Source organism: Macrotis lagotis, chromosome 6 (genome assembly GCF_037893015.1).
Source record: "Macrotis lagotis isolate mMagLag1 chromosome 6, bilby.v1.9.chrom.fasta, whole genome shotgun sequence".
Lineage (NCBI taxonomy): Eukaryota > Metazoa > Chordata > Mammalia > Peramelemorphia > Peramelidae > Macrotis > Macrotis lagotis.
Window position 1 is genome coordinate 113548212 of NC_133663.1, and position 14302 is coordinate 113562513.

The 14302-nt window shown below is 31.3% G+C and overlaps 2 pseudogenes; both read left to right on the top strand.

Moving 5' to 3' along the window:
* Window positions 1-741: 741 nt before the first annotated feature.
* Window positions 742-12631, top strand: LOC141492193 (CD2-associated protein pseudogene; annotated as a pseudogene).
* Window positions 12632-12811: 180 nt separating this feature from the next.
* On the top strand, window positions 12812-13435 carry LOC141492194 (CD2-associated protein-like; annotated as a pseudogene).
* Window positions 13436-14302: the final 867 nt, after the last annotated feature.

Consider the following 14302-nt stretch of genomic DNA (forward strand, 5'->3'; position numbering starts at 1 on the left):
ACATTAAAAAACTAGTATTTTAAGATTTAAAAATTACTTTACTATAACTCATTTCATTTCCAAAACAAACCTGAAAGGCAGATAATATTGATATAGTTATCTCCATTTTGAAGATGAGATAATGACTTCACACATGCAGAAACAAGCTGTTGGTATGAGTCAAGTGATATGCCTATGATCATAAATCCACCATGGTTTGGAGTCATGATTCAAACTCATATTTTCTCCTAAATTCCAAATTCAGCTCACATCCTAGTAAGCTACAATGTATGAGATCCAAGAGTGATATGATGAAGAGTCATTTGGGTGATCTTTTGAAAGATACAAGTTATACCATTCCCAAGTGGATGTGACAAGTGATTTTTGACAATTTACTCTATCTGTGAATTCTGATAAATTTTTTTATAAAAAAGGATGGGATTAACTCATTCAATTTTACTTCTAAGAAATCAGGTGTATTCACAAAATCTATCATGTTTTAAAATGTATTCATCAGAGAATCTAAGTATATTTTACTTCTATTGTGTTTTTAATTCCATTATTCAACCTATTCAATTCCATTTTCCCTTTCATTTTCTATTCTGATTACATTTGTCAGATCTTACAAATTGTTCTTTTATTTTTGCTTTTGATTGTTTTGTTTTTATTTTTTCTTTAAGCATCAAATCTTGATGCAGTTCTATTTCTTTTTAATTGTTATGGAATTTAGGAAAAGGCAATATAATGAAAGAGGGAGGAAAAATGTGGGTAAGTTTTGTTTCCTTTTTTGTCATTTTAAATGACCAATTATTCATTTTGGCTTGCATTGCATATTAAATTGTTTTTTGGATGTGGCACTGAGCCTAGAAAGAGAAAGACTGAATTTCATGATTTCACTCCGATCTTAGACATTGCTAGCTCTGTGACTGTGGGAAATTCCCTTAACTTTGCTGCAATTTCCTCATCAGAAAACTGAGTTGTAGAAGAAAATGACAAACTACTCCAAGATCTTTGCCAAGAAATCCTTACCAATGATGCAACAACAAATGTATTTTATTTTTTTAAAAATATTTTATTTATTTTTGAGTTTTACAATTTTCCCCCTAATCTTTCTTCCCCCCCCCCCCCCACAGAAGACAGTCTGGTAGTCTTTACATTGTTTCCATAGTATACACTGATCTGAGTTGAATGTGATGGGAGAGAAATCATATCCTTAAAGAAAATAAGAGATAGCGAAATTACATAATAAGTTAATGGTTTTTTTTTTAATTAAAGGTCTTTGGACTTTGTTCAAACTCCACAATTCTTTCTCTGGATACAGATGATATTCTCCATTGCAGATATTCCAAGTTGTGATTTTACCTTTATTCATAATCTCTTCACAGTATAGCCCCAGTAGGAGTATTGCTGGATAAAAGTGTATGCACATTTCTGTTGCCCTTTGGACATAATTCCAAATTGCTCTCCAGAAAGGTTGGTTGAGTTCACAGTGCCACCAATAATGCATCAGTGTTTCCCACATCCCTTCCAACATTGATCATTGTCTTTTCTGGTCATATTGGCCAGTCGTAGAGGTGTGACATGGTACCTTAGGTATTATTTAATTTGCACTTGTCTAGTATGGAATGATTTAGAGCAATTTTTCATATGACTATGGATCACTTTGATTTCCTCATCTGTAAATTGTCTTTGCATATCCTTTGACTATTTTTCAATTGGGAATGGCTTTTTTTTTGAAACTTTGACTCAGTTCTCTGTATATTTTAGAAACAAGCCCTTTCTCAGAAGTACTACTAGTAAAATTGTTTCCAAAATTAGTACATTTCTTTTGATCTTGGTTACAGTGGTTTTGTCTGTGAAAAAGCTTTTTAATTTAAGGTAATCAAATTATAGTTTGTTTTTAATGATGTTCACCATCTCTTCCTTGGTCATAAACTGCTTCCATTTTCAAAGATCTGAGAGGTAAACTGCTCCTTGATCTTCTGGTTTTCTAAAAATAATGTTTTTTATGTCTACAATCTGTATCCATTTTGATCTTTTCTTGGTACAGGGTGTGAGGTGTTGATCTAATCGAAGTTTCTTCCTTACTAACTTCTAATTTTCCCCAACAGTTTTTATTGAAGAGAGTTTTTAATCCCAATAGCTGGATGCTTTGGGTTTATCAAACAGCAGATTACTATAATCATTTTCTGCTATAGCACCTAGTCTATTGCACTGATACACCACTGTATTTCTTAGTCAATACCCAAGAGTTTTGATGACTGATGCTTTATAGTGGAATTTTAGATCTGGTAAGGCTATGTCACCCTCTTTTACACTTTTTTTTTTCATTGACTCCCTGGAAATTCTTGACTTTTTATTTCTCCATATGAATTAGCTTACAATTTTTTTTCTAACTCATTAAAGTAATTTTTTTCAAATTTTACTTGGTAGAACACCAAACAGGTAGTTTTGTTTTGGTAGAATTTGGTAGAAGCAGCCTATCCATGAGCAGTTAGTTGGTCAGTTTTCCCAGTTATTTAAATCTGATTTTGTTTGTATGAGAAGTGTTTTGTAATTATTTTCAAAAAGTTTTTGAATCTGCCTTGGCAGATAGACTCCCAGGTATTTTATATTGTCTGAGGTTACTTTGAATGGGATTTCTCTTTCTAGTTCTTTCTGATGTATCTTGCTAGTCATATATAGAAATGTTGAGGATTTATGAGGGCTAATTTTATATCCTTCAAATTTGTTAAAGTTGCTAATTATTTCTAGTAGTATTTTAGATGATTTTTTAGGATTCTTATCTGCAAACAGTGAGAATTTTGTTTTCCTACCCAATTCTAATTCTTTCAATTTTTTTCTTCTCTTATTACTAAGGCTAACATTTCTAATACAATATTGAATAGTAGTGGTGATAATGGGCATTCTTGTTTCACCCCTGATTTTATTCTGGATGCCTCCAGTCTATCCTCATTGCATATGCTGCTTCTTGATAGTTTCAGATAGATACTGCTTATTATTCTAAGGAATAATCCATTTATTTCTAGTGTTTTTAGTAGGAATGGGTGCTGTATTTTATCAAAGCTTTTTCAGCATCTATTGATACAATCAAATGATTTTTAGTAGGTTTGTTACTGATACAATTTATTACACTAACAGTTTTCCTAATATTCAAACAACCCTGCATTCCTGGGATAAATCCTACTCGATCATAACATATTACCCTAGTGATAACTTGTAATCATTTTGCTAAGATTTTATTTAAGATATTTGCATCTGTATTCATCAGGGAGATAGGTCTTTAATTTTCTTTCTCTGTATTAACTCTTCCTGGTTTAGGTATCAGTACCTTATTAGTGTCATAGAAATCAGTTGTATCTTCACCTGTTTTTCGAAAGAATTTATAAAGAATTGGAACCAATTGATTCTTAATTGTTTGATAGAATTTACTTGTGAATCCATCTGGCCCTGGAGATTTTTTCTTAGGGAGTTCAATAATGGCTTGTTGAATTTCTTTTTCTGAGATAGAGATAGTTAGGTATTTAATTTTCTCTTCATTTAACCAGGGAAACTTTTTGTAATATTCATCCATTTCACTTAGATTGTCAAATTGTCAAAATAATTCTGAATTAAAATTTAATTTCCTTATCATTATTGGTGAGTTCACCTTTTTCATTTATAATACTAGAAATTTGGTTTTATTCTTCCTTTTTATAAATCAAATTTACCAGAAGTTTTTGAATTTCATTTTTTTAAAATAAAGCTAACTTGGCTTTATTTATTAGTTCAATAGTTTTCTTACTTTCAATTTTTATTAATTTATCTTTTTTTTAGAATTTCTAATTTGGTATCTATTTGGGGGTTTTAAATTTGTTCTTTCTCTAATTTCTTTAGTTGCATACTTAGTTCATTGATTTCCACTTTCTCTAATTTATTCATGGAAGTATTTAAAGATATAATATAACCCCTGACAACCACCTTGAGTGAATCCCACAGGGTTTGGTATGTTGTTTCATTATTGTCATTATCTAGGATGTAATAATTAATTCTTTCTATAATTTGCTGTTTGATTCACTCATTCTTTGAAATGAAATTGTTTAGTTTCCAATTGGTTTTGAGTCTGTATCTCCCTGACCCAATATTGCATATGAATTTTATTCCATTATGATCTGAGAAAGATGTATTTACTATTTATTCCTTTCTGCAATTAATCATTACGTTTTTATGCCCTAGTACATGGTCAATTTTTGTGTAAGTGCCATGTAATGCAGAAAAATATATATATATATTCCTTCCTATCCTCATTCAATTTCCTCCGTAAGCCTATCATAACTAGGTTTTCTAACAACTATTTACCTCCTTAACTTCCTTCTTGCTTGTTTTATGATTAGATTAATCTAAATCTGAGAATGGGAGGTTGAGGTCTCTCACTAGCAGAGTTTTGCTGTCTATGTCTTCCTGTAGCTCTTTCAACTTCTCCTCTAAGAATTTGGATGCTATACCATTGGTACATACATATTTATTATTGATATTACCTTATTGTCTATGATACTTTTTTCACATTGCATTTTAAGTGTTATTTTGTTCATATGACTCACACTCAGTAAGGAAGTAGTTCAGTCTTTTTGATAAAGTATGAATATTCAGCTTTAAGAATGTAAAATATCATAACATATGCTGTACTTCTTTTAAAACAATTGCAATAGTGCGATATGGTAGAAAGAAGGTTCCCATTTTAGTCTGAGACTACACTGTAAGAGGCAAGTTTGTTGTGCAGTGGACAGAGTGTTGAGATTGGAATCAGAAGACCTGAGTTGAAAGTTGTCCTCAAGTACTAGCTAGCTATATCACTCTGAGAAAGGCAATTAACCTCTATCTATCTCTAATTACTTAATTCTTAATCCAAATAAAGGTCAATAAACAGCACCTACCTTCTACCATTATTGGGTGGACCAAATTAGATAATAATTATAAAATACTTATTTCAGGTGCTAGCACATAGCAAGAACTAGATAAGTCTTAGTTATAATTATTATCCCCTGTTCCTCTCCTTATTTATCTTAGTGGCATTTTACAAGTTATTTAAATACTTTGAGTCATAGTTTCCTGATTTACAAAGGGAAAGTGTTGGATTGATGACTTCTAACATCCTTAACACACCTAAATGCATGATCTCATGAACTTTACAGTCACAGAGCAGCCTTGTGTAATTGGATTTTGCTTCTTTCATACATTCCTTTTACATCCTCCAACTGAAGGCTAACTAAATATGCATGTAGAATGGCATGTTTTTCATCTCCATGTTGAGGATTCATGCAAAATGCAGCCATGAATATGAATACAATTGTGCTGGATGGATACTATGTGAATAAATGTATGTATATATATTATGTGTGTATATATATATTTATATACAATCATACTTGAAAATCTTATAGTTGTTGAAAGTATCCTTAGTGAGATTAAAAGGAACCAAACAATTCATTGTCTGATCCATACGGTGCATCTTATAGATACCTCTTTATGATTTTAGAGAACTTTTCTAGCCAGTCTTAAAACAGATGCTATCATTGATTTTGATCCAGGTATTGGCTCAACATTTCTGGCTAAAACAAAACAATTCATTTTTTCAGTGAAACCCAATCCCCTCTGTTGTCTCGTATTCCCATGTGTTCAGCACATATAGCAGTGCCAACTGACTCCACATGTGCTTTTTATTTTCGATTTTCATCAAGTGTGTTGCTTGCTACATTTGAGGGGATTAGTATATGTTGAAAATATTTTTACAAAAATGTACAAAATGTTTCCATTGTGAGAAATATGCAATGATCATGAGATCCTGCTCAGGGTAAGTACTAACAAAGAATGCCATTATTTCCCTATCATTCTTCTAAAGGTCCTATTCATAAAGTCATTAATTGCAATATGAGATGTTTTAAGTTATTTATGTAGTTTTAATATATATCTTTTGTTAGATGAGATTTATAGATGCAAAACATCAAAATTGTCCAGGCTAGCAAGAACACAATTATTATGGTACTTTAGGTCCAAATGATATGTCAAAGTCAATATCTTGAATGGCTAATTCATAGCACAGATTGAAGAAAAGGGAAGCCATATGCTGTCCAACAAGACAGATAGTCATTCCATGGTAGTGCAAAATTGAATAAAACATTGTGTAAAATCAAGAACTCTCTTTAAATATTTGAGAGGAGAATCTGTTTCATACACACACACAAATACACACACATGCATATATGTATATATTTACAAGCATGAAACATTTAAACAAATATGAGACAGAAGGGTACTCAGGGGGTCTTTCACCAATAGTTCTTGACTATAGTGATGCATTTGTTTTTCTGTTCACTGACATTTCCTGATAATAGACAAAAAGAATGCATAAATAGTTATGTTTACAGATTTAGATGTGTAAAATAATAATAAGAACAAAGGTTTTGTTGTCATTGTTGTTGTGATTGTCTCTGGTGTTTGTGTATGTGTGAGTTTACTTCCTGATTCTACAAAGAAAAATAGAGGCTCTAGTTTCATGGTATTTCCATAAGTAAGAATTGTGTGCTTGCACACAGTTGATGTGCATGTGCATGTGTGCATATGTGTGTGTATCAGTCTGTCTTTCTGTCTGTGTGTGTGACTTTGTGTGCGTTTCTCCCTATTAGTTTGTCTTTGTCCATCAGTCCCTATTTTAAAATAAATTCCCTTGGGTTTCCACCCCTGCAATGCTCTCAGCCATAAAACCTGATAGGAAATGTAGATAATTTAACTGTGAATAATGAAATTGTTATTTGTTGTCTCCAAGCACTGCTATGACTAGCATCAATGTCTAGGTCTTAAGGAAAAGAATAATGGATTGAAATTTACTGAAATTATAGAACTCAAAAGAATCTTTCCTAGATGCTTTGACATCAACTATGCTTATATTAGTGAAAGGCAGATTTTCTCAAAATTCTTGGTTTCAGGTCCTCATTATAATGTGAACAACTATAAACTCTGAAACAGTGTTGGTTCATGTGACTTCTCTGTATAAATATTTGCTAGGTTAAAATTTAAGGTGACATTTTTATGAAAATATTTTTGACCTAATGATCCTTATGAAAGGATCTGTGGACTCCAAAGCCCATTTTAACTATTGCAATTGTAGATCATTGTCTTGGAGAATTAATAGGGTCTAAGAACTTGTAACTACCATTTGTCTGAGGTACTTTTGAAACCTAATATTTTGTAGTCAGAGATCAACTCTCTATCCATGAAGCCCAGTTACTATTTATCAACATTTATTATTTAATAATTATTTTCATTAAGGTGTAAGAAATTTTTAGATTCAATATAACTTGGTTAACTCCTAGGAAAACAGGGCCCTTTTCTATATTTTCTTAATATTTCTTCTTGCTGATTTTATCAATCCACATGTATTATTTTAATACACTCCCAGCTCAGTGTTTCTCTCTAGCCCTTGATCATCACATTGCACATTTCAATCTGGATATCATATATTTCAAACAAGCACATACTAAACTAAGCAACACAAACTATTCTCCCAACAAAAACCTGTATCTCCTTATCTATTTCTATCCTTCCAGGTCTCTACTTTAAAAACCCCAGTGTTTTCCTTAGCTAACTCATTTCACATAGCTAATAAGTTTCCAAAGTTTGTTGATTTTAGCTTCACAACATTTCTCACTTTATTATTTTCTCTCCATTTACATTGCCAGCAAACTTGCAGAGTCCTTATCAGCTCTTTCCTGGACCATTCCAGTAGTTTGATAATTAGGTTATGTGGACCAATCATTCTTCACACAGCTGCCAAGTGACATTCCTAAAACTCACTACTACAAAATATCCAGGGGCTTCTTATTTCTTCTTGGTTGAAATATAAACTACTACATTTGTTATGTAAAACTATTTACCATACAGCTTTGGTCTACCTTTCCTATTGCCAGTCTCACTCTCTCCTCCTGATCCATATGGATCCAGTTGAAAGATATAGATCTTAACCTTTCTGATGCCATGGTTCTCCTCAAAAACAAAGGGGAAATGATCTATATAATAATATGGTAACTACCCTACTGGGGGATCCATCTGTATCTCCTTTTTTCCTTCTTTCTATTTTTCTTTCCTTCCTTCAATCCTTTCTTTTTTTATCCCTTCCTCCTCTTCTTCACCCCTCCCTCTTTTCTCTCACTTTTTCAACATAGGGAATCATACCCTTTCCCAGGATAATTATACTAGAAGTAATACAAATTGTAATCACTTAAACCTTGCAAGAATCTTGGAGTTTAAGAGTTAGATTTATTTTAAGAATCGTGTCTTAACCCCAAATCACTTTAGAGTTAATTCTCTGACCAACTCTTCATTAATGTGTCCCTGTCCTCCATTGACTCAGAGTGAGTTTAAATAGCAGTAGTTTCTTCTTTGACCAGAAACCCTGTGGGTCTTCTCCTCTGAGAATTTTTTGACAAGTAAAAGAGGTCATTCTTTTTTTTTCTTACCTAGATTTAATTACGAAATTTACATCACATCAGATAAGCTTAGACCTAAGAAAGATCTTAGCTTAAAAAGGCCAGGGTTTCCTACTATAAACAGAGCCATCTCCAGTCATTCTGATTTATAACTGACCACTGGACCCAGATGGTTCAGGAGGAGAGAGTGAGAACTCTGCACAGCCTGGACACAAGAAAGTGCGATTCACTTTCAAGTCATGACATCACCTTCTGGATGTCATGGTTCCCATCAAGAATGACAAACAACACCAACAACAACAAGCTTCCCTATTTTACATCATGACCTTTCACCTTCTCCATAGTCCATCCAAATTAATTTTCTGAAACTGAGGTCAGCAAACTACCCTCCAGGGTCAAATGGTTGAATGCAAATAGAATGTGGTTTGGTAAATTATTCCTAATTTGACTCTATAAGATATAATAAAGAATAGTTTTTACATTTTTCACAACAACAAAATTTTATTTAAACATGTTAAAATAATTCTTATTGCAAGCAGCACACTGATTTGGTCCTTGGATGGAGTATGATGTCTCTTTTTCTAGAATATTCTATCCATTTTGCAAAGAAAGTCTCCCAACTAAAAGACTACTTCCTTTTAATCTGTACTTCTTCAAAGTCACAGCTCATGTTACCTCCAAAGAATAAGCAGAACCAGTCAACTGCTAATTATTTTCTGTAAAATAATTTTACATATATTTTTATAATATGTTATATGTGTTTCTGTTGTTTTTCTCCATTAAAATATAAGCTCTTTGAGGGTGGGAATGGAATTAGTTTTCTATTGGTATGTTCCTATTATCTAACAATAAATGTAAAAATGATTTCTATTCAGCTATGGCAAAAAAGTAGAAAATAAATAATTTGAGAAGTCACAACAAAATAATTGATTTTTCTTAACAGTTCAGTCACTGAACAGTTCAGTCACTCCCATATTTAATGAATTACAGTGCCTCCCTATTATATCTTGAATCAATTATAAAAGTTGCTATTGGTGTCTAAATATTTAAATATGGATTTCATTTTACCTTTCTATTCTTCTTATATATTACATCCTTACTTGAACTCTTATGTTTTTCATGGTGAGGTTAGCTGTCCTTCTTCTAGTTCCTTATTCACAAGGCTCCATCTATTTTCTCTATAATTTTATCCTGGCTTCCTTCATTTTTGTAATGTACTTTTTCCTATTGTCCTTCACTTAGGATCCTTGGCTTCCTTTAAGACAAACTAAAGACATCTTTCTTCATGAGATCCTTCCTTATCTTCTTGTCATCCAAGGCACTATATATATATATATATATATATATATATATATATATATATATACACATACATACTTTGAATATGCCATTATATATTGACTTCACTGTTAAAAATAAGCTCATTAATCTTGAGGACACTTGTTTTTACCTTTCATCTCAAGTATTTAAATTTTTTTTAGCTCAGTTGAACAAATTCCCTAAAATATTGTGATATAGATGGAAAGAGGGAAAAATGTTGAATACGAAATATAGAGCGAGAAATTTCAACTAAAAGGTATGCAAAATGTATGAGATTATAGAATTAAATCCTTAAGGGAGCTCAAAGACTATCATGTCAATCTTATTTTGTAGCTGAGGAAACTGAAGCACAGAGAGGCTATGTAATCTACTCATGATCACACAGGTGGTAAGCATTACTAGTTTTACCCAGATCCTCTGTCTCTGGAACAAATACTTAACCCTCTACTATTTTTTTTCTTCCATAAAGATCATCAGTCATCAGAAATTTCTGAGATCATCCATGAATTAAGTCATGGGTAGGCTGCCTCTCATTTTCACTTTCAGAATCTTAACTAGGATAATGTTATCACCATACTAAGCTGTAGGTATGACTTGTGCTTTTTACTATACTATACTATACTAACTCCCAATGTTCTAATGCCCAGCTCAAGAGATTATCAGTTTGAATTGGAATTGCCATAAATATTTAACTGAATTTGTGGAACCTGATTGTCCATGACTGTCTTAATGATTTATCTCAGCAATTTAAGTAGACACTTGCTACTCCTGAAGTAAATGGCCATAAATATTCCTATAACTAGATGTTGGAGTATGACAAACTAATCTATTTGTGCCTACCATTCATTTCCCACTCACTTAGAAAAAGATGTTGTGAGATATCAAAGTCATTTTCCTGTGATGTCAAAAGTTTGAAATAATTTCCTCTCCAAAAGTGTCCTCTCTAAATCTAGTTTCTCTGCTAGATAATTTATTCTACCCTACCAAATATGGATTTTTGTCCAGAGAGTTTGGAATAAATTCATTAATTATTACATAGAAGTCAAATGTATAGGTTTGTAATTTAAATATTTTGAGAAAAGGGATAAATCAAAATTGTCTAACATATATTTAAACTCTAAATGATAAATAATTTTAATATTAATTTCTTGTCAGTATATATATTCCATAAACATTAATTTATCTACATGTATTTTGGAAACATGAATGTGAAGGGAAGGAAAGGAGTCAAGTTTGGATGCAATCATTGTCATTCTAATTTTTGAGCTTCATAGAATAAACTATACCTCTGTAATATGATCACTCCAAAAATGGAAATATATCATTTTAACCAAGTTAAAGTTCTTCTGTGATATAATTTGGAGACTGAAATGACTTTAAAGAAATGTCAATTAGTTTATATCAATAATATTAATAATAAATATAATAATAATAAAGATAATGAGGTTTTAGTATATAATTTTTGTGCAAAAATGTACAGATAATAATACTAATCATTTGTATTTGTGTGGAGGTAAAAATCATATGATTTTTGAGGGGGTTTAAAAGTTCTGAATTTGAATTCATCCCCAAAAGGAACATTTTTACAAAGACATCAGAATACAAAAATATTAATTGTAGCTGTGAATCTCTAATTAATACCACTTTAAAATATTCATACAATAATCTTACACATAACTCTAAAATATGCTTTTTTTCTGTTTAATTCTGTACTTCTTTCTGTTCTCTATTTTTTTATAATGGTTCTCTTTATTGACATTGCTATTGCTAATCCCCTTTCCCCTGATCAAAATTATCCAATAATGTTGAAAAAGAAAAATAAATATTAGCACAGTCAAGTAAAATAATTCAATACAAACACTATTTCTAAAAATATTTATCATTGTACCTTGCGTCCATCATTTTTATGAAAGGAAATATATTTTTTCCTTTAATTTAGACTTTTCTATTCCATTCTTCTTTGTGAACAGATTTTAAGAGAAACAGGAATAGTTACCATATATGTATGCATTTGTGCTTCCAGCTTAAGTAAGTTACATTACATTATGTAAATCTTTTGAGTCCTTGCACAAAATTCTAACTTTGGACTTCCCAGATAAATTTCATCAATAATTACTCCCCTTTAGTGTAAAGTTCTCTATTACTATATTGCACAAAATGAAGATGAATTACTTCTCAGATTGGGAGATGTTATTAATATTAATGAAGAGGTAGACGATGAATGCTGGAGTATAACTTTGAATAAGTCAGGACTATTCCTTAAATTTTGTGAAAGAATTGGAGATATCTGATGATGGAGTTGCCCATGAAGTTCAAGAGGAATAATAAGTTGTTTTTTACTAGCCTTACCTCACCTTCAACTTCTCTAGTAAATGAGAGTGAAACTGCAGCTGAATCACTTTCAGTCCAAGAAAATTTAAAGAGTTGGATTTGGAGATATGTTTAAGGATGGTTCTGTGAACCTCTGGACAAGAATGTTCACTAATGAAGCAAATTTAAAAAAAGCATACAAGTTTTTTTATTACATATAACCTAAGATTTGCATTAGCACAGTATTTGAGTGTAGAAGTAACAAAGGCAGAAATAGAAGGCAAATAAAAAATCTAAGGAATATTGAAGAACATTATTTACCTATGAAGGTGCTAATGATTGTGAATTTTCTTTTACAGAAGGAGAAATCATCTATTGAATAAGTAAGGTCACTGGAGAAGTAAGATGATGGAAAGATGAATTTAATGTTAAGGAGTATTTCCAGACAACTTTGTTATCCAGATACTGGTATAAGACAAGGATTTTCCTAAACCAAAGAATAAACACCTCCTTTCAAATATTCAGCTGCCAATCCTAAGTATACAATTTTGAAAAAGTAAACTCTGGAACAGAAATCTTCAAAGCTAGGTGTTTCCCAGGTATCCAAGAAACCTACTCTTCCCAACAAATTTAGCTATTTCCTTAGTTATCCAAGAAATCTATTTCTCCTTGCAATACTACTCATTTCTCCAGGTACCCAAGAAATCTATTCCTCCTTACAAAGCTAGTCATTTCCCCAGGTATCCAAGAAATTTACTCCTCCTAACAAAGCCAATAATTTATTAAGCTACCAGAGAAACTACCAGAAAAATCAGTTCCACCATCATCACGTACTATCTCTAAACTCAAAGGGATGTTTTTACCTTTCTGTCAAAGACAAAAAATGTGCCAGTATTGAAACAAAAGTTAGATTCTGAACAAGTCCCTCTTATACTCAAGTCAGTAAATCTAAATTCATTTGTTATAAGGAGCTCTAAAGAGTCAGATATAAATTTTGATAACATAGATCCTCTGAAAATCTTTTACAACATATTGCAAGAAAATTCCAGAATTAAAGACAATAGAAATTATAAAGATACCTGGGTACACTTCAACATCTTCAGCTTCTTCTCTTAAAAACAGCTTTCCTCCACAGAGTAGATGCCAAAACAAAAGGAGAAATTGATGATGAAAAGAAAATCATACTAGATAACCTCAGAACAAAAGTTGAGTTATTGTGTGGTGTAGAAGCAATAAAAAAAGAACATAGAAATGAACAGGAAAAGTTAACAAATGAATAATGAGAAGAAAAAGCAATTAGAAGTAACTTAGAGATGGAAATAGTAAAACTGAAAAAAGAAATCCTCTATTTCAGGGAGGTGTGACATAGAATCACTGTTGTTCTTTGATCAGGAATTCAAAGCAAGATTATGAACACAAAACTGACTTGTTTTCTCCCAAGTAACAAAAGTTTTTTGTTATGTTACAGGAAAAATGAGTCGATGTGTTTACATATCTTACAGTAATAGGGGAAAAAAAGGAAAATTGTGTATTTTATTTTATTTGCCTATATGAAATAGAAGGTTAATTTTTACTGGGTTGGAATGACAAACTTCTCTTTTCTGGTTTTATTGAAAATATTGTGAATCTGTACAAAAATAAAATTTTAGTAGATTTTTATTGACTACTGACTGCAATTTTTAACATGATCTTTTCTATAAATAGATTGGTATATCTTCAAGTAGTCAGTAAAATAGACTATGAGACTATATTAGCTTAGAAACCACTAATTTGTAGTCATCTCATAATTCAAAAAGGATATGAGATATTTGCTATATGGATACAAATATGCATACACACGTATATACATATATATATATATATATATATATATATATATATAATCCTTCCCCCTTTTAAAATTCTATTAATAAAACAAAATGCAAATTGTTAGGGTATTTGTCATGAGCTCATGCTTCCAGAGTAGTCAACTCATGTATATATTCAGTTTAAGAAATATTACTTAGCTAATTAAATTAAGTAGCTTTTTTGAGATATTTTAAATTCTCAATTAGCTACTGACTTCATAAAGACTACTATTTTATTTCACAGATCATACTATCACATTTGTTATGAAATCAGTTTTTTAAAGTTACATTTCCTTAAATTACATGGTCAACAATATTTTTTTTCAAATTGGTTAACAGTTTTAAAATATATTTCTATAATATGTCAACAATTTCAAATATGGA